The sequence below is a fragment of the Balaenoptera musculus genome, chromosome 14 (genome assembly GCF_009873245.2).
Source record: "Balaenoptera musculus isolate JJ_BM4_2016_0621 chromosome 14, mBalMus1.pri.v3, whole genome shotgun sequence".
Classification (NCBI taxonomy): domain Eukaryota; kingdom Metazoa; phylum Chordata; class Mammalia; order Artiodactyla; family Balaenopteridae; genus Balaenoptera; species Balaenoptera musculus.
Window position 1 is genome coordinate 74,225,800 of NC_045798.1, and position 25,230 is coordinate 74,251,029.

At 46.9% G+C, this 25,230-nt stretch overlaps 1 protein-coding gene across 1 annotated transcript in view; it reads left to right on the forward strand.

The window, feature by feature from the left end:
- Positions 1–1,510: 1,510 nt before the first annotated feature.
- Positions 1,511–25,230, forward strand: part of ZNF532 (zinc finger protein 532) — a 108,779-nt gene continuing 85,059 nt past the window's right edge. Inside the window, 2 exon segments of the mRNA XM_036874786.1 lie at positions 1,511–1,717; positions 3,591–3,659. The gene's annotated coding sequence lies outside the window, so the exon portion shown is untranslated.

The window sequence follows — 25,230 nt, forward strand, 5'->3', positions numbered from 1 at the left end:
AAGTTAATGCAGAGGCACAGAGATAACAAAACAAAACAAAACAAAAAAACACAACAACCTCCCCCCCCCAAAAAAACTAACAAAAGGAAACTTTGCAGCACACTTTGCAAATATTAACCAATTAATCTAATTAAAAATAAAGCACAGAAACGCTTCCTGTGCTGGGAGTCTTCACGGCTCCTCGAGTAATGTCAGTATCTTCAGAGTCCGATCAAACAGGAGTGAGCCTTTTTCAGAGGTGTTGGTGACATTGTTTTCAGATCCTTCCATTTTGTCCTATTTTAGGGTAAGCACAATTCGCTTGATTTGGGGGTTCCTCGTTTTTTAAAAAACCTTTCAACCTTGTGCACGTCTGTGAACCTTGTACGAACCAGCACGCAAGGCTTTATAACAGCATACCTGATCTGGTGCTAATATATTATCTCCATCTCGGACGTGGTAACGGTTATACACCTTTGTGGTCTTTACGGGGTTTATGTATGTATCTTTTGTGTGTGTGTGTTCTGGAGTCTGTGACCACCTGCTGTATGTACAATATGTGCTTGTTACATTTGTAGACATCTCCCTTCGTGAATTTAAAGATCTAGCTATTACATCTTGTTTACTCAATATCATTCCCCCCTTAAAAAAAAAAAAAAAGCTACATGAACTGAACATGCCATGTTTCAATCTGGCCCCAGTGGCTTTTTCTCCGAAAGCAAAACGTGTGTCTTTTACACCAGGGCTTTCTCCCCACCCCAGGGGGTGTCTTCCATTCTTTTGTGGCTCAGTTTAAGGCGAAAAGGGCTCCAAACCACTAACTACCCAGAAGAGAGCCCCTTCTTCCACCTCCAAGGAGAATTCCAGATTTAATGCATCTGAAGATAGCGTGCTCTCTTCTGACTTATTGGCCACCATTACGAGGATAACAAAACACCACCTTGGCTTCAAGATCCTGGGTAGAGGCTCGCGGTCTTTTGCAACCATCTTTGGCGAGGCCTTGCTTCCTTCCACTCGAGTAAGTTGCGGCTTGGGGCCATGAAAAGGACCGGGTGAGAGCCTGCAATGCCGCTGGAAAAAGCAGCAGGCCCTCAGCACCACCATCACCACCACCCCGCTCTCCGGGGCGAAGCCGCGATGCGGCGGCCGCATATGGGCGAGACTTGGCAGGTCCGCGCGGCTCGCCTTCCCTCCGCCGAGTCGGCACCGGCCGAGCGTCCGCGTCCGCGGGCTGCGGGGCTTCGCGTCTCGCCTCCTTCTCCCCGATCCTCCCTTCCTCCCACCGCCGCCCCTCCCCCTCTCCCGCGCTCCCTTTTGTTCGCTCGCCGCTCGGGCCGAGCCGCCGGTGTCGCCGCCGCCGCCCGGGCCCGCACCCCGATCGTAGGCCCCGGCGTGGCGGGGCCGCCGCCGCCGCCGCGCCGCCGCCGTGCGGCCTAGAGCGCGGCGCCCGGGGAGGCGCGGGGCCCGGGCCGGGCGCACCGCAAGGCCGCGGCAGCGGCGGCGGCGGCGGCGGCGGCAGCGGGGCGGGCCCGGGCGGCGGCGGCGGCGGCGGCATCGGCAGCATCGGCGGCGGCACCGCCGGCGAGGCCCCTCCGCCGCACACGCACACCCCGACCCCGGCAGCGGGAATGCGGCTGACACGCCCGTAACATGGAAGCCGCCGCCGCCGCCGCCGCCGCCGCTACGACGACAGCAGCAGCAGCCACAGCAGCCGCCGGCGGCGCCGCGCTGAACAAAGGTCATCCGAGCTGCGGCCCAGACGCCCGGGCTTGACCGCTGCGAAGGCCAACCCCGGGCAGGGGGTGGGTGTGCGCCCGGGGCGCGGGGGGCGGCGAGGGGGCGGCCGGGCCGAGTGAGGGGTGCAGGCCGCGGAGGAAGCGGCGGCGGGCGGGCTCCGGCGAGGGGCGGGGGCGCGGGCCCCTCGTGCCCGGCCCTGCGGTCGGGGCCGGCGCGTGAGGGCTCCGGCCCTGGGCCTGACGGCCGCGGCCTGTCCCACCCAGGCTCTTGGGACGGCCGGCCTTCGCGGCCCGCCGGCCTCCTTGGGGGGGCCGAGGACCAGCCGGTCTGGCTAGGCCCCGCAGGTTCCGAGAGGGGGGCCACGTGAGCGCCGCCGCTCGCCCTCCTCCCCCCTCCGGCGCTGGCGCTGCGCAGCGGATTTTTTAAAAGGCCCTCTGTGCCCCTCTGTCCCCACTGGCCCCGAGTCCGCCCCCCGCCTCCACCCCGGGCAGCCCTAGACTTCTTGCCCGAGGTGAAGGGATTTGGACTACTCCCCCCAGGTGCTTGAAAGAAGAGAAGGTCGGAGGAGGAGGAGGAGGAGGAGACTGGGGGGCTGCTGGTGGTGGTGACAGGGCTGCGAGAGAGAGGAGAGGAACGGGAGGAGGGGGCTGGGTGGGGGGGTGACAGGCAGAGAGGAGCCTGGTCAACGAGCCCGCAGCACTCTGCTAGGAGGCCGAGGCCGGCCCCTGCCGCCGACGCAGCCAGGGTGAGCAGACACACATAGATCGCTTTCCTGGGGGCTCTTTGTCAGCCACCAACCCAGAGCACACACACTGACACACACGTACACAAAGATCTGAGCCAGGTTGTGGGAGGTAAGTGGGGGAAGGAGAAGGAGGGGCAGCAGTGTCTGCGGTGGGCTTTGGGGTGGACGGGAGGGGGGATGGGCCCGAGGGGCTCTGGGGTGCTCGTGAGGGGAGCTTTTCCAGGGCTGCGTGCTCGTGCGGCGGTGGAGGGGACCCACGATGACCTTCCCGTCCTCACCAAGACCTAAGAGGGAGCAACCACCCCCAGCGAGATCCTCCCTGTGCTGATGATTTTCAGGGACTTGTTGGCAACTCAGCGAGGGTTTGCCATAGCTTTTTATGTAGGGTGACCAGAACCGGTTGAAACTGGTTTGAGGCAGATCAGCTCCTGAGCACAATGCAGTCACTGAGCTACTACAGTGGGATAGCAGCTTCCTCCCTTCATGGCAGCCAAAAGCAGAGGAGCTTGCAGGAAGGGACCATCCCAACACAGTATGTGAATGCACACTTAGACACCACACAGCACTGGTACGTGACTAATGGAGCCCTAGAAGATTCTGTGTAGAGAAGATGGGGAAAAATGTGCAGGTTTGCAAGGTCTGAGATTACTTGGGCTTTTCCTGCCTTTTTCTTTTGCTTAAGGGATGGACAAGGAGCTGAGATTTATGACCCTTATTAAAGAAAAAAATGTGCCTTGCTAGGGTGGGGACACTTGGTTTCTGCAGTCTCTCTCTCTCTCTCTCTCTCTCTCTCTCTCTCACTCTCTCTCTCTCTCTCCTTCTCTACGTTTTTAACAAAACAAAACCAAAATGAACTGATGGATTTGTAATGATTGTTTGTTGCTGGAGAATGCTACTTTGCATGCTTTTTTTCTCTTGCAGGGTATGTTCTGTTTTGTGCTTTTCCTTTTAGAAGCTACTAAAGGGTTTTGGGGATACTTCTGACTATTATGAAGGCCAAAAGGTAACAATATTGTTCTAGGAAATGAGCATAAATGCGTTCCAGTGATGCTGTAAGGCATACATGCTGTCTTTTTTTTCCTTGTAGGCCTGTTGACTGGGGCTGCTTTTAACCCTTTCATATTTGCAGAGAATGCAACCGTGTGACAGTAACTGAACATTGGTCCAAAGTCTTTCCAAAAAGGTCAAGGTTCACAAGGTGAGATATGATAATTTGAGCATGAATTTAAAATATTTATTTGAAAGATCCGTTCAGACACAGATTGACAGTGCATTGGTACCCTGGAGATAATATTGGGTGGAGAGTGGAGAAGAAATACTCTTGACGTCAGCCAAGTTTAATGGGATTAGAGTGACTTTATGATAGTGTTGCTATCAAGGCGAAATCAGAATGACTTCATTAAATCGCATGTGGCTGGTCACTTAGAAGAGGCAGGCCTGAAAAGCAAGTTTAAGAGAATGGTAGGCGTCAGGGCCTTGTGGGGAATGCACTGTTTTGCATAAGACTAAAGCAGTACACATGTAGCATTTTCCCGATGATTACAGGAAAATGGAAGGACTTTGCCAAATCCAGGCAGCCTAGCCACCTTTTTGGGATTTGAGGAGCCTGAAGGTAGATTTGCCTTTTGTTCATTCATCACCTTTCTTTTTACCTTGCCCTGTGTGTTAACCTGAAAGGCTTTTCACCCCAAGTCAAGTGGTGGAATGGCTTTTATTGATTTGGGCGGGGGTGGGGTGTTGACCGTGAGTTTGCCGTTGGATTATTTGTGGCCCACGTTTTAACATGGAATACTTAATGCAGTGCCAGGAGGAGACTGGGTAGTCTGGCTCCCTCTGTGCAAAGATGCCTGTTAACTCAGAGCTTTGCAGCAGTGGATGGTAGAAAATGTCCAGTGCCTTAAAGGATGACAGTTTGACTTGAGCTGGCATTTTTATGCATCCTCCAAAACCAAAAGAGGTTTTAGAGGAGAAGAGAGAAGCAGCAGTGATCAGTGGTAGCAAAGTAAAGAACAAAGGCAGTGAGACCTCACAGGGGAATACGAAACATTTCGCCTTGGGGTTCCTTGTGAAAAGAGCTGCAACTTCCCCAAACAGGAAACCAGCAGTTCCAGAATCAAATCCAAGATGATCGCAACAACGGATAGAACTAGTTCTGTCTTCTGGTTTGGTAAAAGTACAGTCAAGAGGAGCCCATAGAAGACACGATTGAAAACAAATTTCTCCCCTACTCTGTGGAGGGTATTTTGTTCCTCTTTGCATTCAGCAGAACAGTCTTTTCAGAAGTGCCGAGGGTCTTAGAATGGGTTGTGTGGTGGGCAGAATATCTGCAGTGAAGGGTGTCAAGTATGCAAGGGTTTTATTGTTGAAATTTTTTTCATATGATTTCAGAGCATCCGGCGTGTGGTAAAACTGGCAAAAGAGAAACAACAGGGCATGGTTAGCTCAGAATACTTTGTGCGGTATTTAATAGAGATAAATGTAATCTCGGACTGAGAGGCCAGTAAATAGCTCATGTGATGGAACAAAATTCTTGACAAATCACTGTGCGAAAATTGGTTTTCAATTCTACAACATTTTTGACTGCCAGAGGTTCTGTGTCTGAATGTGGCAGAAATCTGCTTGCAAAGCAGATCCCAATCCACGTTGCATGATATGCTGTTCCTGCTTTTCTGGTGCCAACTAAAACTCAGATGGCTAATGTGATAAACCTTAATTAGCTTAATACTACAATAAGCTGTTTTATAATTGAGTCCTTCACTCCTATCTTTAGAAAGTCAGTGATTTTTATTTAACTTTGACAGCTAACCCCCTGCAGTGACTGTTTCTTGATAGGACGTTTAAAAGCCCTTTTTGTGAGGCGTGGCGTGTCCCAGAACATTCTGGTTTACTCTCTGTGGTTTTTAGATTTGTTACTCCCCCTCCCCCCAGAAGGCGCCTGGCAAATAGCATTTGCTTTGCACGCAGGCCCGTCTTTCCACTTTCAGCTGCAAAGAGCGTTGCAGGTCGGAGAGCTGGTTCTCCAGGGCTGCAGTCAGGAGCCCATCTTGGCTGGAGGTTTGTCTCAGGTGGCGATCTCATGCTGGGCTCTGAGGATGTGGCAGGCCCAGGTCTCCCGGAGAGGAGCAGAGTTTTCTGGGCTCGGGAATGTGAGTGCGGAGAAGCCGCAGTATCCTCTTGCCCAGAAGAGCCAGGTGGGAGTAGGGTGGCACCCACCCTTGGCGCCGGGGCTGCTCCTGGAGCCCGGAGCCCAGCGCCTGCTGGGGATTGCCTGGGGCAGTCTCCAAGGACGACAGGCGGGCCGTCCCCTCTGGAGGAAGAATGTGTGGGTTTGGCTGAGGAGGGTCCACTGGAAAGAAAGCGTCACTGGGTGGTGAACCTTTGCTTGTTTTTATCATTTGCCTACTTAGCATCACTTTTTCCATGTTAAAGAACGTTGGATCCAGGGTTTTTAGAACTCTCAGCCTCCTGGTTTAGGAGAACTCTTGCTCGCTCTCTCTCTCTCTCTCTCTCTCTGTCTTTTGCTGTCTTTTCTCACAAAGAGATTCCCCACCCACCTCCCACCTTGACTCCTTTCTAAAGGAGGGTCTAGGAATGCTGCAGCCAACACGTGGATGGAATTTTCTGCTGATACCTTTGACTAGGATGAGTTAGAACTTCAGGATTTGTAGTCTCCCCCCCCGCCTGTATTTCTTCCCTTGAAATGCTTTCTTGGGCTGTGCTGTGGGGTACCGTCTGTCTCCCGTTGGTTTTGAATAACCTTTCCCATATCCTTGGTGGAACTCCATTTAGCTGTTCACAGCTGGAGCGGAGGTTGCCCTCCTGTGGAACCTCGCAAAGGTTGCCAGCACGGGGAGGGGGGGGGAAGACTTGGGGTTGCCCCCCACCCCGTCCCCCTAACATTTCTTCCTCATCAATGCAATACAGTAGCAACAAAATAATAACAACAGCCACTGCTTAGCGTCAAGGAAATCCACACCTTGGTGTTAATTATACAGGCAGTACCTCAGAGATACTGTGGGTCTGGCTTCCGGACCACCACAAGAAAGCGATTATCGCAATAAAGCAAGTGACTTGAATTTTTTGGTTTCTTGGTACATATAAAAGTTATGTTTACACTATACTGTAATAAGTGTGCAGTAGCATATCTAGAAAAACAATGTACGTATCTTTGTTAAAAAATACTTTATTGCTGAAAAAAATGTTAACGATCACCTGACAATGCACAGTTGCCACAGACCTTCAGTTTGTAAAAAAAAGCACAGTATCTCTGAAGTGCAGTAAAGCAAAGCGCAAAGGAGGTATGCCTGTATTTGGCGTATAATCTTTAACTATGTCATGGTTAAATAATTAACTTTTTTTTACTTTTAAATTTACATACAGTAAAACCCACGGTTTTATGGGTTTTGACAAGCGTGTAGTGCTGTGTACGCGCCACCACTACCCATAGGGAGTAGTTCCCTTGCCTGAAAAACTTTCCTCCTGCGGTCCCTTTGTAGTCAGACTCTTCTCTCCACTCCAACCCCCCCGGCAGCCAGCGATTTGTTCTGTCCTTATATTTGGTCTTTTCCAGAATGCCATACAAATGGCTTCTTTGACTTACAAAGTGCATTTGAAAGGCACCCATATTGTTTTCTGTATCCATACTTGGTTCTTTTTTTTTATTGCCGAGTTGTGTAGACCACTCTATGGATGTACCACGGTTTGTTTCTCTGTTTTCCCGTTGAAAGACATTAGGGTTATTTCCAGTTTTTGGTGATTGGGAATAAAGCCGCTCTAAACATTTGCATACAGGTTTTTGTCTGAACATAAGTTTTTGGTAAGGACTTAGGAGTGGGATGGCTGGCTCATATGGTAAGTAGATAAGAATTAGAAGTTAGAATGAAAGTAAATTCAGCTGGTCATAGCTCACAAAAAAGATCTAGCCTTGTCAGCTGCAGTTAAGACTTCCCAAGTAAATTTCTCATAGCAAATGTTATCTGAAGACACATGAGAGATGTTCATGATAATAGACCACTCACTAACGGGATGACAGGCTTTATAACCCAGAACTAATCGGAATTAGCCGAAAGTGGAAACAAGAACCTGCAAGTGGTAAAATATCCTTTATTTCCTTCAGCAGTTATTCCTAATCTCCTCAGAAGCATTTGGCAGTTTAATTTTCACATTTGTCTTCAGGTTCCATAAAACACCAACCAACAATAGAATGGAAATTTTGGAAAGGGGTACGAAAGATCTCTGTTGAAATCTTAGCTGCAGAAAGAACTTATCATTAATGATAATTTGTCTGATTTATTGACTGTCGAAATATTGGTGTTATTTTAATATCTGAAGTTATTCAGCTTTTGTGTCTTTTAAAGAAGTGAAAGTATTTAAGCAATATCAAAGCAATGAAATAGGGAGATTTTGGAAGCAGATTGGTTTTTTTTTAGAGGATAAAATAGCGTTCAGGATCAGGAAGAACAAGTTGACAGAGGTTATGGTGATGTGTAGAGGGAGGGAGGGGAAGCCCGGGAAGTGGGAATCATTGTTAATTTGGGCATGATTTCATCCATTTAGCAGATACTGCGTGTTTACTAAGCACCGGACGTTGCGCTAGGCACTGGGAGGACCGAGGGAGAAGGACTCCGGAGAGGAAAACCTAGTGGGAAGTAGCCTGCAGATGCTGTGACAGGAATGTGAATGGGCCACCTAGTGCCGAGCGTGCAGGGAGGAGCCCTGCAAGAGGTGGCTGCTGGGCCGGACCGAGGAAAACCAGTAAGAACCTGTAAGGCAGGCAGAGACTTGGGGTGAGAGCGTGAGAGCCCGACGACGGAGCAGCGTGTGGACGGGCCCTGGGAGAGCTTGGTGCCGCAGGTGGGGGTGGGAGAGTGCGGTGGGCAGGGGAGAGCAGGAGGAAGCCACGAGGCTGACAAGGGCCAGGCTTCTGAAGGTCGTTTTATATCGTCCATTCCAGCCTGGGCTTCCCTGTGTAGACAGCAGAGGCAGAAAGACTTTGAATGACAGAGGTCCTGGGCCAGCGCCACGAGGATGGAATGAGGACTTTTCATGCTGGAGGCAGGGAGGTCAGAGGGGAGGCCCCACCCCAGCAGTGCAGGAGAGAGGAGGAGGCCTCGGTCCGAGGCTTGGTTGGCCTGGGGAGGGAGTGGTAGGTGGTGACCGCGTCAGGGCCAGGTGTGTGTGTGTGTGTGCTGGTCCCCGATTAGAATGCGGCGCGATGGAGGGGGCGGAGCAGAGGAAGGTCTCTGAGGTTACTTGCCACGGGTTACTCCTGTCTCTCAGAGTCTGAATTCAGGAGGCAGAAATGATTTGGGAGGTGGAGGTGTTGATACAGTGAGTTCAAGTTTGGGTTGTGTTGCCCATGGGGTGTCCTTTGCCTCCCAGATCTGTTTGAGCTGGAGGTCTAGACTGGCAGCAACTAATATAGAACAGAGATGATAGAAGAAAGGTATGAAAAGGTTTGAGTTCGGGCTCCCATGAGATAATGGTTTATATAGTAAAAAGCATAAATGAAGGGGAGGTAGGGGCTGAAGAACTTGAGATGCATGTTTCAGAAAGTTGGAGGGCAGAACATTTCCAGAAAGGCAGACCACGTGTTAGTAGCTGACACCTGCAGACAGCACAATCAGTTGTGGTGGCCTTTCCGTGCATTTAGTACCAAGACGATGGAGGTGAGCTGTGTGCTATTATCCCCATGGTGCAGGTTGGGAAACTCAGGCCAAGATCCTGGCCAAGGTCTGCCAGCTCAGAAGTGGTGGTGGACACCTAGAGGGGTGGGATAGGGATGGTGGGAGGGAGATGCAAGAGGGAAGGGATATGGGGATATATGTATATGTATAGCTGATTCACTTTGTTATACAGCAGAAACTAACACACTATTGTAAAGCAATTCCAATAAAGATGTTAAAAAAAAGAAATGGTGGTGGAGGCAGAATTTGAAGCCTGTCCCTTGTCACTGGGCTCTTCTGCCTTGGGGACAAGGGGAAACCATGGAAGGTGCTTGGGGGAGGAGCCTAGAGAGACACAAGTAGGGGGTTAACAGCGAAGGCACCAAAGACGCTTGCGTTGGGAGTGGCCTTTAAGGACGGTGGAGGTGAGCGTGTGTCGTGGAGAAGCTGGCGGCACAGTAGCTGGCCTTTGTAGTTAGGCAGGTTTTCCTGACTTTAGCCCTCACGGAGAGGGGAGAATCTGTATCTACACCAAAGACGGACAGTGCTAGGAATAACCTGTTGGAAAGACTTAATTGTTTTTTTCTGGGTACTAGGGTGAGGTACAAATTGGGAGAAGGAACAAAGAGGTGTTTTTGTTTTATTTATTCTTTGAAAAGGATAAGAAAATCAAAGGAAACTGAAAGTGGTGTTGTGAAAAATGTTTTGTTCTAACACAGAAACACAGTTTAAAGAATTCTTTGAATCATCTGCTACAGACAGGAAGTTCTAAATTCTGCCTGTTTTAGAATGAGGGGGGAGAGCAAATTCTACTTAATCTAAATCTGGAGCCTGAAATAAGTAATTTTTAGATGAACTCAGAGTGGCCTTCTTAGCTGTCCCAATTATTCCCAACCAAGTATCCTCTAGTTGATGGTCGTTAGGACCCCCAAATGCAGGTTTTGTTTTCAGTCAGATATTACTACTACAACTGTACATAATTAGAGATTCTGAGCATCTTGAAGGATTCATAGAGACCTAAAGGTAAAGTCAAGGTGGTGTGGTTCTTGAATGTCTTCTCAAGTCAGCCTTACCTTTTAGGGAGCCAAACTCCTGCTGACTCATGGGTCTGGTAATGGGTATTGATTTTGATAATTTTCTTCTGTGAGGAATAAATTCTTTAGGTATCTGAGTAGTAAGAATTTTTGAAAAACTTCTAGGTTAGAAAATTTCCAGCTCTGTGTTTAAAAAAAAAAAAAAAATCACAAAGCTGGAAATACATTAAATATTTACAGTTACCTCCTTATTTTCTACAGTGAGCCCAAATTGGTGGTAGTGCCGGCCGGGGCTGGCGGGTGGTGGTTCAGAAGGTAGTTAATTTTTTTTTTTTTTTTAAACATCTTTATTGAAGTATAATTGCTTTACAATGGTGTGTTAGTTTCTGCTTTATAACAAAGTGAATCAGTTATACATATACATATGTTCCCATATCTCTTCCCTCTTGCATCTCCCTCCCTCCCCCCCTCCCTATCCCACCCCTCTAGGTGGTCACAAAGCACTGAGCTGATCTCCCTGTGCTATGCGGCTGCTTCCCACTAGCTATCTGTTTTACATTTGGTAGTGTATATATGTCCATGACACTCTCTCACCCTGTCACATCTCACCCCTCCCCCTCCCCATATCCTCAAGTCCATTCTCTAGTAGGTCTGTGTCTTTATTCCCGTCTTGCCACTAGGTTCTTCATGACCTTTTTTTTTTTTTTCCCCTTAGACTCCATATATATGTGTTAGCATACTGTATTTGTTTTTCTCTTTCTGACTTACTTCACTCTGTATGACAGACTCTAAGGTAGTTAATATTAATCGCACATTTGGAACTAGAACCCAGCACTCTAGACCTCCTGGTCTAAGACTGTTGCCATCATTACTTTCTCTTTGCCTTCCAAAATTTCTCATATGTGTTCTGATGGTATATATAGGCCAGCTCATACCTACAGTCCTCACATCATGTGAACCTGAGAGCTTGAATTATTCAAATGAAGCCCTCATATAGGTACTCATTGATCAGCTGGTTCTTAGCAGTTTTGCTGATTTAACGTAGCAAGAGTGGAGAAGGTAGTTTGAGGCCTCTAGCTTGAGAATTGATTACGGCTAGTGTTCTACTTAAATCTGGGTGGTAAGGCCATGGAGATTTTCAGTTGCCTTTGGCCAGCTCTCAGTGATATATACCTGTCTGCCCAGCCCTCAGTGATATAAACCTGTGTGCTGCCACCGGCTAGCTGTGAGACCTCAAGCAAGTTACTTAAATTCTAATCCATACTTTTCTTGAGGGTTGTTTTGAAGGTTAAATGCATATGAAGTGCTTAGGGAAGTGGCTGGTGCGTGGTGAGACCTCCCTAAAATCTTAGCTATGGTGTTCCTGAGGCTTCCTGTTATAGGGTAAGGCCCTTAGCCCTGACATTATCTTTTCTGTCTTGGAAGGTGGCGTTTCTCCTGTTCTTTTACCTCCTTTATCAGTAGTGATTTTTGTTTTTGGAGGGTGGGGCATGAAAACATACACAGTAAGTGTCTCCTGCTTTGTCTGTAGGTTTTCAGTTACCGCTGCCCTATATCTGGTGAAAGTGGGTGAAATCTAGGCAAGAGTACTTGTTCCTACTTGGCTGTACTTCCTTTTGTAGCTGGAAAATCTTGGACAAATTTTGTAGTTGTAATCTTACAACTAACTGTCTTTGCTCCCAGAAAAATTCAGCCCAGTCGGCGAGTGGCTAGAGTCTGGGTTGTCTGTCTACTGGTGTAATTTATGTCAACCAGAGTTTAGAAACAAGCAAAATTTGATCGTGAATATATGGCAGGTAGCTCAAGCCTCTGTTCCATCCCTTTCCTGCCCATGTTCGCTGGCAGGGACCAGATAGTCGTGTCTTGTACGCTGGGATTTGGAGGTGATGGAAGATTGAGTGGAGAAGGGATCCCCGGGACCTTTCCGTCTAGGACTGCCCTGTCCAGTGTGGCAGGCACCAGCCACACATGGCTTTTGAGCACTTGCAATGTGGCTAGTCCTAATTGAGATGGGCTGTAAGCATAAAATACACAGCAGGTTTCGAAGACCTGTACAAAAAAAGAATGTAAAATATCTCATTAATAGTTGTTTAATATTGGTTATATGTTGAAAGGACATTTTGGTTGAATAAAATTTATTATTAAAACTTATTTCACAACATTCCCCCCCCTTCTTTTAAAAATAGGAATAGAAAATTTAAAACTATATATTTGGTTTTCATTCTATTTCTGTCGGACAGTGCTGGTCTGGATTGTTGGATGGACAACTAAATAAATTTAACAGTGAAACTCCTCTGGTGCCCTGCAGTATTCATATTTATTGATGTTGAGTCCCTCTTTTGGTTGAAAAAGATAGTGTAAGAACTACGTTAGGGTCTCCTTGTTAGAGAAACTCATTCTCCCCTAGTCTGGGCTCCCTTTCTCTCCCAGATATTCCTAATTCATCCCTGGGTTATGGGGTTTAAACATCCGTGCCGGGTTGGTGTCTGCTTCTGAATGGAAAGGGAACTAGCATTTACTGCAAGTTTACTGTGTGCTAGATGCTTTATGCTGACTGTCCCCTGAAAGGTAGAATATCCCCAGTGAGACTTAAGAGAGGTTAAGTGACCAAAGATGGCACCACTAGTGAGAGACTGAGCCTAGACTTGGACCAGGGTCTGGCTGGCTCTGGAGTTCTTCCCTGCTTCATGCTGCCTTCCCCTACCTGCCGCTGCAGTCCTGTACCTGCGGCCCACAGTCCCATGTCCCTCCTGGGTGCCCTTGTTGTCCAGATGGGACTTCTCACACTTTAATTTGCATACAGATCACCTGGGGGTCTTGTTAAAAAATGCAGATAATGATTCAATAGGACTGGTATCGGCCCAAGAGTCTGCATTTCTGACGAGCTCCCAGGTGATGGTGATCTGCTGGCCCATGGACCACACTGAGTAGCAGGGTCTCCACTGTTTCCCTTGGTTTCAGACCTGCTGCCTCTGCTTCCAGAGTGATCTGATTCTCCAAGCCTTGCCTGACTATGGGAACTCACCCTCGCTTTGCATGTGATGCCAGTGAGTGCAGCTGGGGTCAGCCCTGGTTTTCAGCCATGGACGCCCAGTCTGGCATGAACACTGATTTCTGGGTACACGGGGTCTGACTGGATCCTCAGTTTATTCTTGTTCCCACATACCTGCGTTACTTCAGCTTTATTACCTTGAGCCCTTGGCATCGGTAGTCTGATGAGACAGAAGGTGATTTTAATATTGAGATGAGATCCAGGAGATACACGACAGGGGTACTACCCATTTCAAGTCATTGTGATGTAGACTCTCAGGCCTTAAATCAACACGTAAGAGTGACTGTGCCATGTTTGGATCAGGGACTTGGGATCTGATGGGAGGTGAGGACTCAGAGCTGCTAGCTATTTCTGCCTCCATACCTGACAAGGAATTGGGTGACTTGTGACTTCTCCTTAGAATAGGAGTCCTAATGAGCTGCCTCCCAGGGCGGTGTTGAAGAATGGCTAATCACCACCACCTGCTTGTCCAGCGCACGATGAAGGCAACTACCCTGGAGTCCTTGGATCCAGATGCCTTGGGAAAGGTCACTCCGGGGCCTGGGCCACACAAGAAATTGAGTTCTAGGAAGGAGTTTGGTTATGTGTTTGAACGGTAAGAGACTACAAAACTGTAGTTGGTGTGTTTCTAAAATGGGGAACGGACATTGATTAAATTAGTTGTAAGGATAAAATGGTATCTGTTCCATGAGATAGGTTGCCACCCCATCTCTCTACAAGAAAGCCTCCCATTTCACAGACATCCTAGTTGAGTTTTAGATCTTACTGGACATTTGGACGCAGAGTTCTATGATACATGGATCCAGCACACTGAATACGATTTATTAATTGTTGGCTAAATCCGTCAGCTCCTTGTTTCGTGCAGAATCCCTGCCTGGGGTGGTGGAGGTATGTGTCTTGGGCCTGTGAGTGTGTCTTCCGTGGTGTCACGTTGCCGTGCAGGGAGCAGGGACAAGGCTGGGCATTCAGGACGGGCACGGCCATGGAGACAGCCCTGGAGAAAAGGGTTGGAACCGTGGATGTTAATCTGAGTTGAGGGTGAGTTCAGGATGTAGTGGGGTAGTGAGTCAGAAACCGTACTGGAGTATGCCAGGAGTCAGCGTCAAAGACCAGGCAGATAGACGTGCAGAGAACATCGGAAGGCAAAACAAAGATAGCTGGTCCCCAGTCCAGTGAGCTAGGAAAGAACCAGGAGTGCACGGCATGCAGAGCGATGGGTGTGTAAGTGTACGGGACCACAGGCATCAGGAGATGTGTATGATCTCTGTGCTCATAGGAGAGCCCCACGGGATGATTGTGGAGCGAGTGAGTGAACAGGTGAGTGAGTGAGGACAGTATGAGATACAGTGCCCATGGTCCCTGGATAACTGAATCGGAACCAACCTTACGAGGTGGCCTTCACTTGGGATGGTGACAACCAAGGACAGCTCAGGTGGCCGAGGTGAGGAGATGGATTGGGAGAAGCAGTAGCTCCTTGTAGACAAGATTCACATGGGAAGGCATTGCAACACTAGATTGTTTGGAGTTTGCTTGACTTTAGAGGACACACGATCAGGACACGGCCGTTTAAACCAACACCATAAGAAAGGGAGCTAACCGTTGGGCCCCAGCTGCTGCCACGAGGACCTGAAACCGGGAGCTCAGACATCATCTTGCTCTAAGATTATTCTGTGCTCTTTTTAGGGCCGCGTGTCCTCAGTTGTCTCTTTGTGCCTCTCCCTTGGTACAGCGGCGTTCTCTTTCCTGAGCACGTGGCTGTCCCACAGCCCCTGTGTCCCCGCGTCCTCGTTGAAGCCGCCGGTGGACATCACCTGTGTTCCTCAGTCTCACTGCCAGTTCTCAAGACCAGAAACCTAATTGGTCCTGGTCTCATCCGCCGTGGCTTGGAGGGCAGGGTTACTACTGACCCTAAACGGGGGACAGTAGTTTCAGAGGAGGTGGCCAGTGGGCTTGTGAAACACCTTGAGGAATGTCTACTACAGTAGGGATCGTAAAGGCAAATGGATGCCGTGTTAGCTATCTTTGGTGTGTGTGGTCCAGGCATTCCCCATCGTACAATGTGATGCTCTCTAGAGAATGTCATCCTAAGAGCAAGATCTGGCGGCTGCCTTTGTTCTCACATTGGCAAACCAGTAAGTAGATGAGTAAAGGCTATGAAAATAAAGAGCTGCTCGTGTTTATTAGCGAAGTTCAACAAGCTGTAGGCCAAAAGGAGGCAGTGAAGGGGGCCGCCTTTTATAGAATGTGCTCTTGTTCATATGTGACGGTGACGCTGCGGACCAGCTGTTGGCTTTTCCGGTCAGGATGGGTTCTCCTTGGTGTGTCCCGTCTTTCCTCCGCCCTCCTCTCTAGCCTAGAGCACGGGGTTGCTACATGACTCCGCCGTTCAGGGAGTGCAATCTGTAGCGTTGCCATAATTCATTATCGTCAGGAAATAGCTTACCCATAAACGAATGGAATTTGGGTCAGGTTTTTTTTTTGTTTGTTTGTTTGTTTGTTTGTTTTTTTAACATCTTTATTGAAGTATAATTGCCTTACAATGGTGTGTTAGCTTCTGCTTTTGTGTCAGGTTTTAACACTGTTCTCTGATAGGCTCATTTGGCTTCTGAAGGTAGAGGTGGGAGGAAATAGACAAAAAAGGAAACATTGCATGGAAGTAGAGGTTCCAGTAAAGATAAACTTCGGGTGCAGTTTTGAAAAAATAGAGGGATGGAGTTTTTACAAAAAGGGAAAGAAGATCCAAGGAGGGAAATGATGGGAAAGCTTAGCACTTGGCATGAGAAGAAAACATGTGCAGAGGACACTGAGCAGAGTTTTCAGGGTGGGACAGAGATTTTGAGGCAGGAAATGACTCAGAAAACAAGAGTTGCAAGGAAGATAGCTGAAGGGGGACTTGGTCACTTTGGGAAAGTGCAGTGAAGGGAACCGTGTCTCTTGGAGACACTTTGGATTCTGAATCATTAGGCCTCACAGCAACCCTGACAAGTGGGTGGCCTTAACCCGTTTTATGCCTGAGGCACTTGAGGCCCCAAGAATGAACAGATACGCCAGGCTGAGTGGCCAGTCATTGTTGGAGTCGGTGTTCATACCTGCCTCTTTTGGACCCGACGCCTATACCCTTTACATTCTTTAGTATATAGTAGCCAAGGTGTACGAGCTCTTTTGAGTGTAGAAATGGAATCTTTTCTCTATTTTGTGTTTACTCAAAAATCACAAAAACAGTATATTTAGCTTTCAGTATTTGCTCCATAAATGCATAGCACGTGCTGCTTGTCTGAGGCATGCACTGGACTGGGGCACTGGAGGTAGGAAAACTGGCCGAATGGCTGGAGGAATTGTTCAAGCGTAATGTTTAGGGTCTCTCCTGGGTGCGTAGATGTGTATCTGAGGACTCGCGTGGGGGGTGGCGGGGGCTTGATGTGAGTGTATGAATGTTTGGGGCCCCTCATAGGTGTATGTCTGTTTGGCAAAATGCAAGTCTGGTTTAGCTGTCCAACGTTCATTTGGGGGAATGATTAAACACATGGTTTAGCACTTGAGTAATAATAATTAGGCTTTGCTAGTTTTGATTTAGATGACTCATAGATTTTTTTTTTTTTTTTTTTTTTTTTTTAATTTTTGGCTGTGTTGGGTCTTCGTTTCTGTACAAGGGCTTTCTCTAGTTGCGGCAAGCGGGGGCCACTCTTCATCGCGGTGCGCGGGCCTCTCACTGTCGCGGCCTCTCTTGTTGCCGAGCACAGGCTCCAGACGCTCAGGCTCAGTAGTTGTGGCTCACGGGCCTAGTTGCTCCGCGGCATGTGGGATCTTCCCAGACCAGGGCTCGAACCCGTGTCCCCTGCATTGGCAGGCAGACTCCCAACCACTGCGCCACCAGGGAAGCCCTGACTCATAGATTTTTTAAAAAATTTCTTTTCCTCCTAATCTTGGGCATTAGGGTATTGTTGACTTCTGTTGGAGTTTCAGATTTAACTATAACTTCTTTGGTTACACAGTGCTCTAATTTCAGGTCGTTGAGGATAGGAAAATTGTGTTCTGCCTCTGCTGGCTTCTTAGAAGACCTTGCTGGGCTGCCTTTCTGCAAGAGGCACTTGAGTGAAGGATGCTCATTATTAAATCCAGGTCGTTGTTGAGAATTCTGGTGGCATCTGTGTCCTTATCATCCGCTATTTGAGGGCATCAGAGCTGTGGCTGAATTTCTTCTAGGGCTTTCTCTATGCTAGAATCCTAATCACTGGCCTTGTTTTGATGTTTTAATAACTCACATTAATATGTACTTACTATATTCCAGGTACTGTAGACAGCACCTACCTGGATTGTTTTATCTAATTCTCACAATAACTGTGGGGTAGATCTTACTATCTCCATTTTCTACTCAAGAAAACAGAAGCTTAAAGAAGTAACTTGCTCAGAATCTTGTAACTTTTAAAGAGCAGAGCCAGGACTTGCTCCAATTTGTTTTATTCCAAAGCCCAGGTTTTAGCTACCACAACGTACTGTGGTTTATAGGTGTCATTTCTATAGCTGATCAGTGGGAGGCTCAAATATCTTTGAGGTTCAAAGCCACGGCTTCTGTGTCAACCAGTATTTCTCCTATTGTCAAGATTCAGGAGGTGTGTCTTGTTTGCTGCCTGACACTGATGTGGCTATGGCTATTGAGAGTAGGTGAACATTAAGAGATACCTTGGTCCTCTAATTTTTCTTCCTTTACCGTGAATGTGTGCCTACCTGTGTGCATGTGCATTTGGCAGCACAGATAGCCTCCTCTTGGCAATACTTACAGAACCAGCCAAACACTGTTTTTATAGTCTTTTCTATAGCAGAGTCCCTTTAGAAATACTGCCTTCTTGTTCTTCCTCCATATTTGGAGATTTGTTCTCTTGTTCTTTCCTTAAGTCCTCTTGGGTCGATGCAGAGGTGCCCCTGGAGAGGAAGTACCAAGAAAAACATGGAGGTAGAGTTGTTCAGAAACATGGGCAGGAAGAGTCTCCCTCACACTTGGCTCCAGAACTCCTATTTCCTAATACCGTCTTCCAAGGAGGAAAATTGATTAGACCTTGTTTCAAATATGTCCCAAAGATGTCTCACCCTGAAAGCTTCCAGCATCAGATAAGCTTGGGTAGTGTTCTCAGCCTGGGCATTGGATCCCCACAATGAAGTTTCACCCTAGAAGTTCACATCAACTCTTGCAAGTTCAGAGAAGCCTTAAAAGAAAGGTGTGTGTGGGCTTCCCTGGTGGCGCAGTGGTTGAGAGTCTGCCTGCTAATGCAGGGGACACGGGTTCAAGCCCTGGCCTGGGAGGATCCCGCATGTCGCGAAGCAGCTGGGCCCGTGAGCCACAAATACTGAACCTGCGCGTCTGGAGCCTGTGCTCCGCAACAAGAGAAGCCATGATAGTGAGAGGCCCGCGCACCGTGATGAAGAGTGGCCCCCGCTTGCCTCAACTAGAGGAAGCCCTCGTGCAGAAACGAAGACCCAACACAGCCAAAAAAAAAAAAAAAAAAAAAAAAAAGGTGTGCGTGTGGGTGTTTAATCCAGCACTTCCCAAATTCCTAGACTGTAGAATCCCTTCTTTCCCCTTTTTGGTGGAAAATTGAATAGCCGGAGGAGCATTCTTGGGGGACCATTGTTCCAAGCTGTCGGTTATCTTTGATGAAATTAGTAAAAAATGAGGGAGGGCCTTGTGAGAAATAAACAACTTCCTCCTTCTCCTTTTAATATAACATAGCGTTGGACAAAATATGATTAATTCTCTCTCTCTGTGTTTTCCTGTTTTCTGCCTACTCCAGGAAGAGAACTTTAAGTGAGTTTTCTTTTAAAGTCAGCAGCCTGTAGACGTGCTGTGAATGATAAGCTTGGGGGATGCTCTCAGTCATGTTTTATAGATGAAAGTACTACCTTTCATAAATCCAGAAATGCCTTAAGTGAATTTGGTATCTAGCAAGACTAGGCAATGGCCTCATTTTGGAATTCAGGACCAGTTGTGATAACCCTGTGGAGGGGCCCCTTTGTCTACACCTTCCTCAGCTGGTGGGAGAGGAAGTGGAAGGGTAGCTGGAGTGGTGACGCCACCCTCTCTAGGCTGGGAGGGGGCTCTGGTGTGCATGCCCAGGGGGAGCGGGTTTATCGTGATCTTAGGAGGATTAGGTGTTGGTGGCAGGAGAACAGGTGATAACGGGAATGTCTGTTCATGCAGAGCAGGGCTTTTCACCCTCAGCACTAGTGACATTTGGGGCTGGGTAGTTCTTTGTCTGGGGGCTGTCTGTGCAGTGTAGGATGTTCAGCAACGTCCCTGGCCTCTACTCAGTACCCCACTGGGTGCCAGTAGCACCCCTCGCCCCGCTCCGAGCTGTGCCGACCAAAAACGTCTCTGGACATTGCGAAATGTCTGTGGTGGTAGAGGAGGGGCAAAATCACCCCCGTTGAGAACCACTGACTCAAAGCCTTGTAGCAAGGACGACACTTCAAAACTGGGGTAGTAAAAATTCCAAAGGAAAGACCTCTGAGGGATGCCAGCAAGCACGTGTGGCTGGACTGTAAAATCCGCAGAGAAGAGCAAGATACCTTCAACTGCTAGTGCCCGCCTCCGTGTTTTCTAATGCTGGAAGTCTCAAAAATGTTTGCAAATAGTTTAGTATTTAAAATAAAAAAGTTGCTGGTAAAATGAATACAAAACAGCAAAAAATAGAGCCGCTGGTTTGATGGGAGCATTTCAGGGACAAAGGCTTCTGTGCAGGATTTAGGATTTTTGTGCAAAAATCTGGAAGGCTTATTCAGGTGACAAAGGAAAATTACTTTGAAGTTCTCCTGTCTGTACTCTCAAAATATCACCTCTAATTTAGAAAATCTATACTTTGCTTCAAGCTAGAATTATAGAGATGCTACTAAAAAGTGTGGCATTTATAAAATGCCAAAGGAGTGCTTCTGAAGCCTTCATGAGTTTTTCTCTTAAACCAGGATCTTTTGTTTTTAGTACTTAAATGGGTCTGTAAGTGATTTCTTAGTTTTGAAATAATTGGAATTCACCAAACACGAAGCATTTTGTATCCAACTAATAGCAAAGAAATTTAGAAATTTTTTTCTTGCTCTCTCATCATTGAAACCGTTGAATAACCCACTTCAAGCAGAGGCTGTAATGACTTTTCTGAAGTTTATTAATGGTGACAGATTTAGCCCAGACCCTTTCAGTATTTCTATAAAACTCATTGACAACTTAGTGAATTGCCGGCACAGGGGCCCTTTAGTTAAAAGAAGTGGAATATCCAGTGGGAGATAGAGCGCTTGCAAAAGTGCCTTTGACAGAATTGCCAAGGTTGATGATTCTGACTCTCCCCGAGTTCATAGGAAATGTAAACTTTCATCTACTTCCTGTAGGTAAGAGATTGTGAAAATGCTTAGGTGGGTGAACTTTGAAAACCATCCTGTCCCTGCCTTCCATCCCCTGCCCTTTCTGGATTCAGGTGTCAGATGTTTAGTGTGAAACCTAAGTCTTTTTATGAACTTTACATATCTATAAATTTTACATATCTATATGTATAAATGTATAAAATGCAGTATGCTTAGTTTACATATCTATCTGTATAAACATGTACAATGCAATATGCTTATTTTTTTCTTTTTGATTTTAATGTAGTGTATATATTGTTTTAGGAACTGATTTTCCCCCCCCCACTAAATGGTGTATCTTGATCGTTCCATGTCAGTATCTATGATAGCTCTACCTTACTTTTAGTAAGTGCATAGCACTCCATTAGAAGGGATGTACCATAAACAATGTGAATTACTTAACACTGTTGAACTGTACACTTAAAAATGTTTAAGATGGTAAATTCTATGTTATGTATATTTTACTGCAATTTAAAAAAAAAAGAATGTACCATAATTGATATAATCATTTCTCTGCTGACGGACATTTACACGTTTTCCAGTGTTTTGCTGTATTACAAATAACTGTGCACCAAACATTTTTATACAGATGCCCCTCACTTTGGAAGATTTTATTTCTCTGGTTTAAAAGCTTTGGTGCCTGTGCACTAAGATCAATGACATGTCTTCCAGATACAGCAACTAGGATCCTGGCCCTTTTCCCCTTGGGAGTAGCTAAGGAAAGAGCAGGTTTTTCCTTCTGGACTTTAAGAATTTCTTGTTGTGAGTGTGGTTTTGGAGAGAGAATCCCATATTTGTAATCTCCTCAGCTGAAGATTTTCTTTCATTAAACTTGGAGGGTGTCTGGCAAGCCCTTGCCCTGAACACCTGTTTACTGTCTCGCACCAGATATCTGCAGAGACGGTCAGCCCAGGTAGATGACCTGGTTCCCCAGAGGCATTCCTGGAGGTGAAAGGAAGGCCACCCGTCGGGAAGACCGGTGGCTGAGTTTCAATAACCGGGTTTGGCCGCCGGTGAGGGGCTTACTCCTTCACACAGTTGTCTGGGCAGAACTGAGCCAGCTGTTCAGACGCAGGGCTTGGTATTTGGTCAGCTCTGACTTCGGCCTTCAAGCTTTTCTAGGCAGAGCCGTCAGGTTGAAATGCTAACCCGAGGGCAAGAGCCCTGCCCTTCAAATTTACATTCTGCTTTCTAAAGAAAAACACAGGACAGGTATTTTTGGAAGCTTTGTGTAATTCGGTTAAGTAATATTCCACTGTTTAAGAGCTTAGCACTCACGGCAAGTCAGCACAACTCTATTTTTGACCTTGAGCAGGGAAAGAAAACATCAGTCATGTGGAGGCCTGGAGTTACTTAATTTGGGTATGTCGGATGCGGGTTCAGTCACGGGGCAATCCAGCACCCTGAGTCTCCCGCGCTTGGTGCTGGGGAGGTGGTCTGGTGGCAGAAGAGGGACATAAACTGGTCCTCGGCAGCAGTTCGGGACCTGTCCCCTCCCACTGGGGCCTCCACAAAGCCAAGCCAGAACCCCAGGGCTGAGCGCGCAGGAGCCTCTGCCCTGCGGGACGTGCCAGTCGTGGTGAAAGTGTCCTTTCCCAAATCCTAGGACCATGCTGAGCGGTGGCGGGGGGTGTGGGGTGGTGTGTGTGAGCTGTGGTTAGTCCCACTTCCTGAGGAAGTGACTGAGGGTGAGCTCTGTGAAAGCTGCTTTAATCCAGGAGTCCCACGTGGCCCAGCCGGGGAGGAGCGGACATCCCATGCAAATTGATTGTCCTCTGAGCAGGGGCTCTGAAATTAAAGGGGCCCTCTGCAGACATCTTTCTGTTGTCCTGCTTGATCTTTTTGTGCTTCGCTTTCAAAAATTATTTCTCACTGCTCTGTCATTCCAGTTGTCTTTCTGTGGATGTCCTATACCTGGGTAAACAGAAGATTGAAAGAGCAGGACTTTGTCTTCCACAGAGGGTTCTCTGGGATTATGCTCTGATCTAAGTTTATGAAAACTCAAATGCATTTAAAGAATGTAGTCAACTTGAATAATAAAACACAACATTTCATGGGATATTTAATCTTCTGCAGGCAGACTCAGGATAAAACTCCTGGGTATTCATTAATAAAGCAAAATGTGGAAAATGGGCATTTTGGAACATTTTAGCAAACTGCAGACTAAAATCAAATATTAAATCAGTTAACTCCATGTGAAAGTAAAGAACCACTTCTGATGTGCCCTGTCAGGTGGCTCAGTGTTTGCATATTTTTCTAATTTTGTGAATATGGAATAGAATATTTTCATTTTAGGTTACAAAAAATGATTATGTGAGTCCAGACTTTTCCTTCTCTTTTTCTCCCCGCTTCAGCATATTGTGGACCATATTTTCTCTTTCCTTGAGTTTCCTCTCTTCCTTTCCTGCTTCCCAAGCAGTTAGTATAACACTTAAGAGCTAAAAGCTCTGAAGTTAGGTAAGTGGAGGTGAATAAACTCCTCGTGGGCTCCCTGTTTCCGGTGGGTGCCACATATAAAGAAGGTGCTTGTCAGGGTGGACCGTCCATCCAGCGGGCTGTCTTTCTTTACTTTTTCTTTATATTACTTTTCCTTGCCTCTTCATATATATATTTGACTTTATTTCTATAAAATACAGTTATTAAGAAAACAGCATCACATTAACTTGTACATTCAAACTTGAAAGGGCATTTTCCCAGACTGGAGCAGGTGCTTAGAAATATAAACTCCTAAGTAAAATGAAATACCCTTGTCAGTGCTCCACTGTCATAACCGGGGCATATCCAGATGTTCCTGTGCCTCGGGCTTCCACATTCTTCCCTACTCTTTTTCACCAGAAGGAGTGTTATTACCTCTTTAATGACTTCTAGTTATTCTTTGACCTTTAACTGTACCTGGTATCTGCTTTGCTAAAATCTCCGTGACTCTGATTGCCCTGTTAAAGGAATTCTTTTTTTTTTTTAATTTTTATTGGCGTATAGTTGCGTTACAAATGTTGTGTTAGTTTTCTACTGTACAGCAAAGTGAATCAGCTATACGTATACATATATCCCCTCTTTTGGATTTCCTTCCCAGTTAGGTCACCACAGAGCATTGAGTAGAGTTTCCCTGTGCTATACAGTTAGGTTCTCATTAGTTTAATCTATTTTATTTTATTTATTTAAAAATTTTATTTATTTAATTTTAAGATATTTATTTATTATATTTGGGCTGCATCGGGTCTTAGTTGCAGCACGTGGGATCTTCGTTGCGGCATGCGGGAATCTTTTGTTGCGGCACGTGGGCTCTTCGTTGCGGCACACGGGCTTCTCCTCTAGTTTGTGGCGCATGGCTCCAGAGCATGCGAGCTCTCTAGTTGCGGCACGCCAGCTCAGTATCGCGGCCGCAGGCTCTCTAGTTGTGGCATGCAGGCTCAGTAGTTTGCGGTGCGCAGCTTAGTTGCCCTGAGGCATGTGGGATATTAGTTACCCCCACCAGGGATTGAATCCACGTCCCTTGCATTGGAAGGCAGATTCTTAACCACCGGACCACCAGGGAGTCCCAGTTATCTATTTTATACATAATGTCAATAGTGTGTATATGTCAATCCAATCTCCCATTCATCACACCCCCACCTTCCCCCAAAGGAATTCTTCCCGCCCCCTTTTTTTTTTTTTTTTTAAAGAAATTCACGTTCTTTATTTATTTATTTTATGACTGTGTTGAGTCTTCGTTTCTGTGCGAGGGATTTCTCTAGTTGCGGCAAGTGGGGACCACTCTTCATCGCGGTGCGCGGGCCTCTCACCATCGCGGCCTCTCTTGTTGCGGAGCACAGGCTCCAGACGCGCAGGCTCAGTAATTGTGACTCACGGGCCCAGTTGCTCCGTGGCATGTGGGATCTTCCCAGACCAGGGCTCGAACCCGTGTCCCCTGCATTGGCAGGCAGATTCTCAACCACTGCGCCACCAGGGAAGCCCCGCCCCTTTTTTTGAGAAATTTAAAAGTACTTTGTACTTTAAATTTAAATTAAATTAAAATGTAATTTAAATTTAAAATTAAAAATTATGAGTTACATATCAAGTACTACCTATATTCCTACCAGCCACTATTTTAACTGTGAATATCTTTGTACACATGTTCTGTTCCCTCCCCCTCTGTCTCTCTGTTCAGCCCTCTTTTCTCCTCCTTTCCCTCCTCCTCCTGCCCTTTCCTCCTTTTTCCTGGGACCTGGGACCTTTGTACTTAAGGATATTTAAAAAATCACCAGATAAAATGGATTATGCTTTTATAAATGGGGTTTTAAAGTTTTTTTGTACTTGGTTTTGGTCTATTGTTTTGCATATGTCTTAAGACTTTTTACTTAAAATAAAAATTTATCTATACCAAGTCTGAGGTACCTTGGAAAGTGGACTAGCTACCTCATTCTGTCTTTCTGACCAATGCTTTTTATTGTCGACCATACCATTTTCTGTCTCATCCTGGCATGATGGGATATTAAGTGCCAGCCTCAACCAGTTTGCCCTTCTCCTGAGGCTTGGTGAACTCCTGGGTTCATACTTTGCTTGACTTGGGGGAAGTAGTTGATTGCCTAGATAAGATTTCCTTCAGGCTAAGATCCTTTAAGGAAAGTGAAAGTGAAAGAGTACCAAATATCAGGC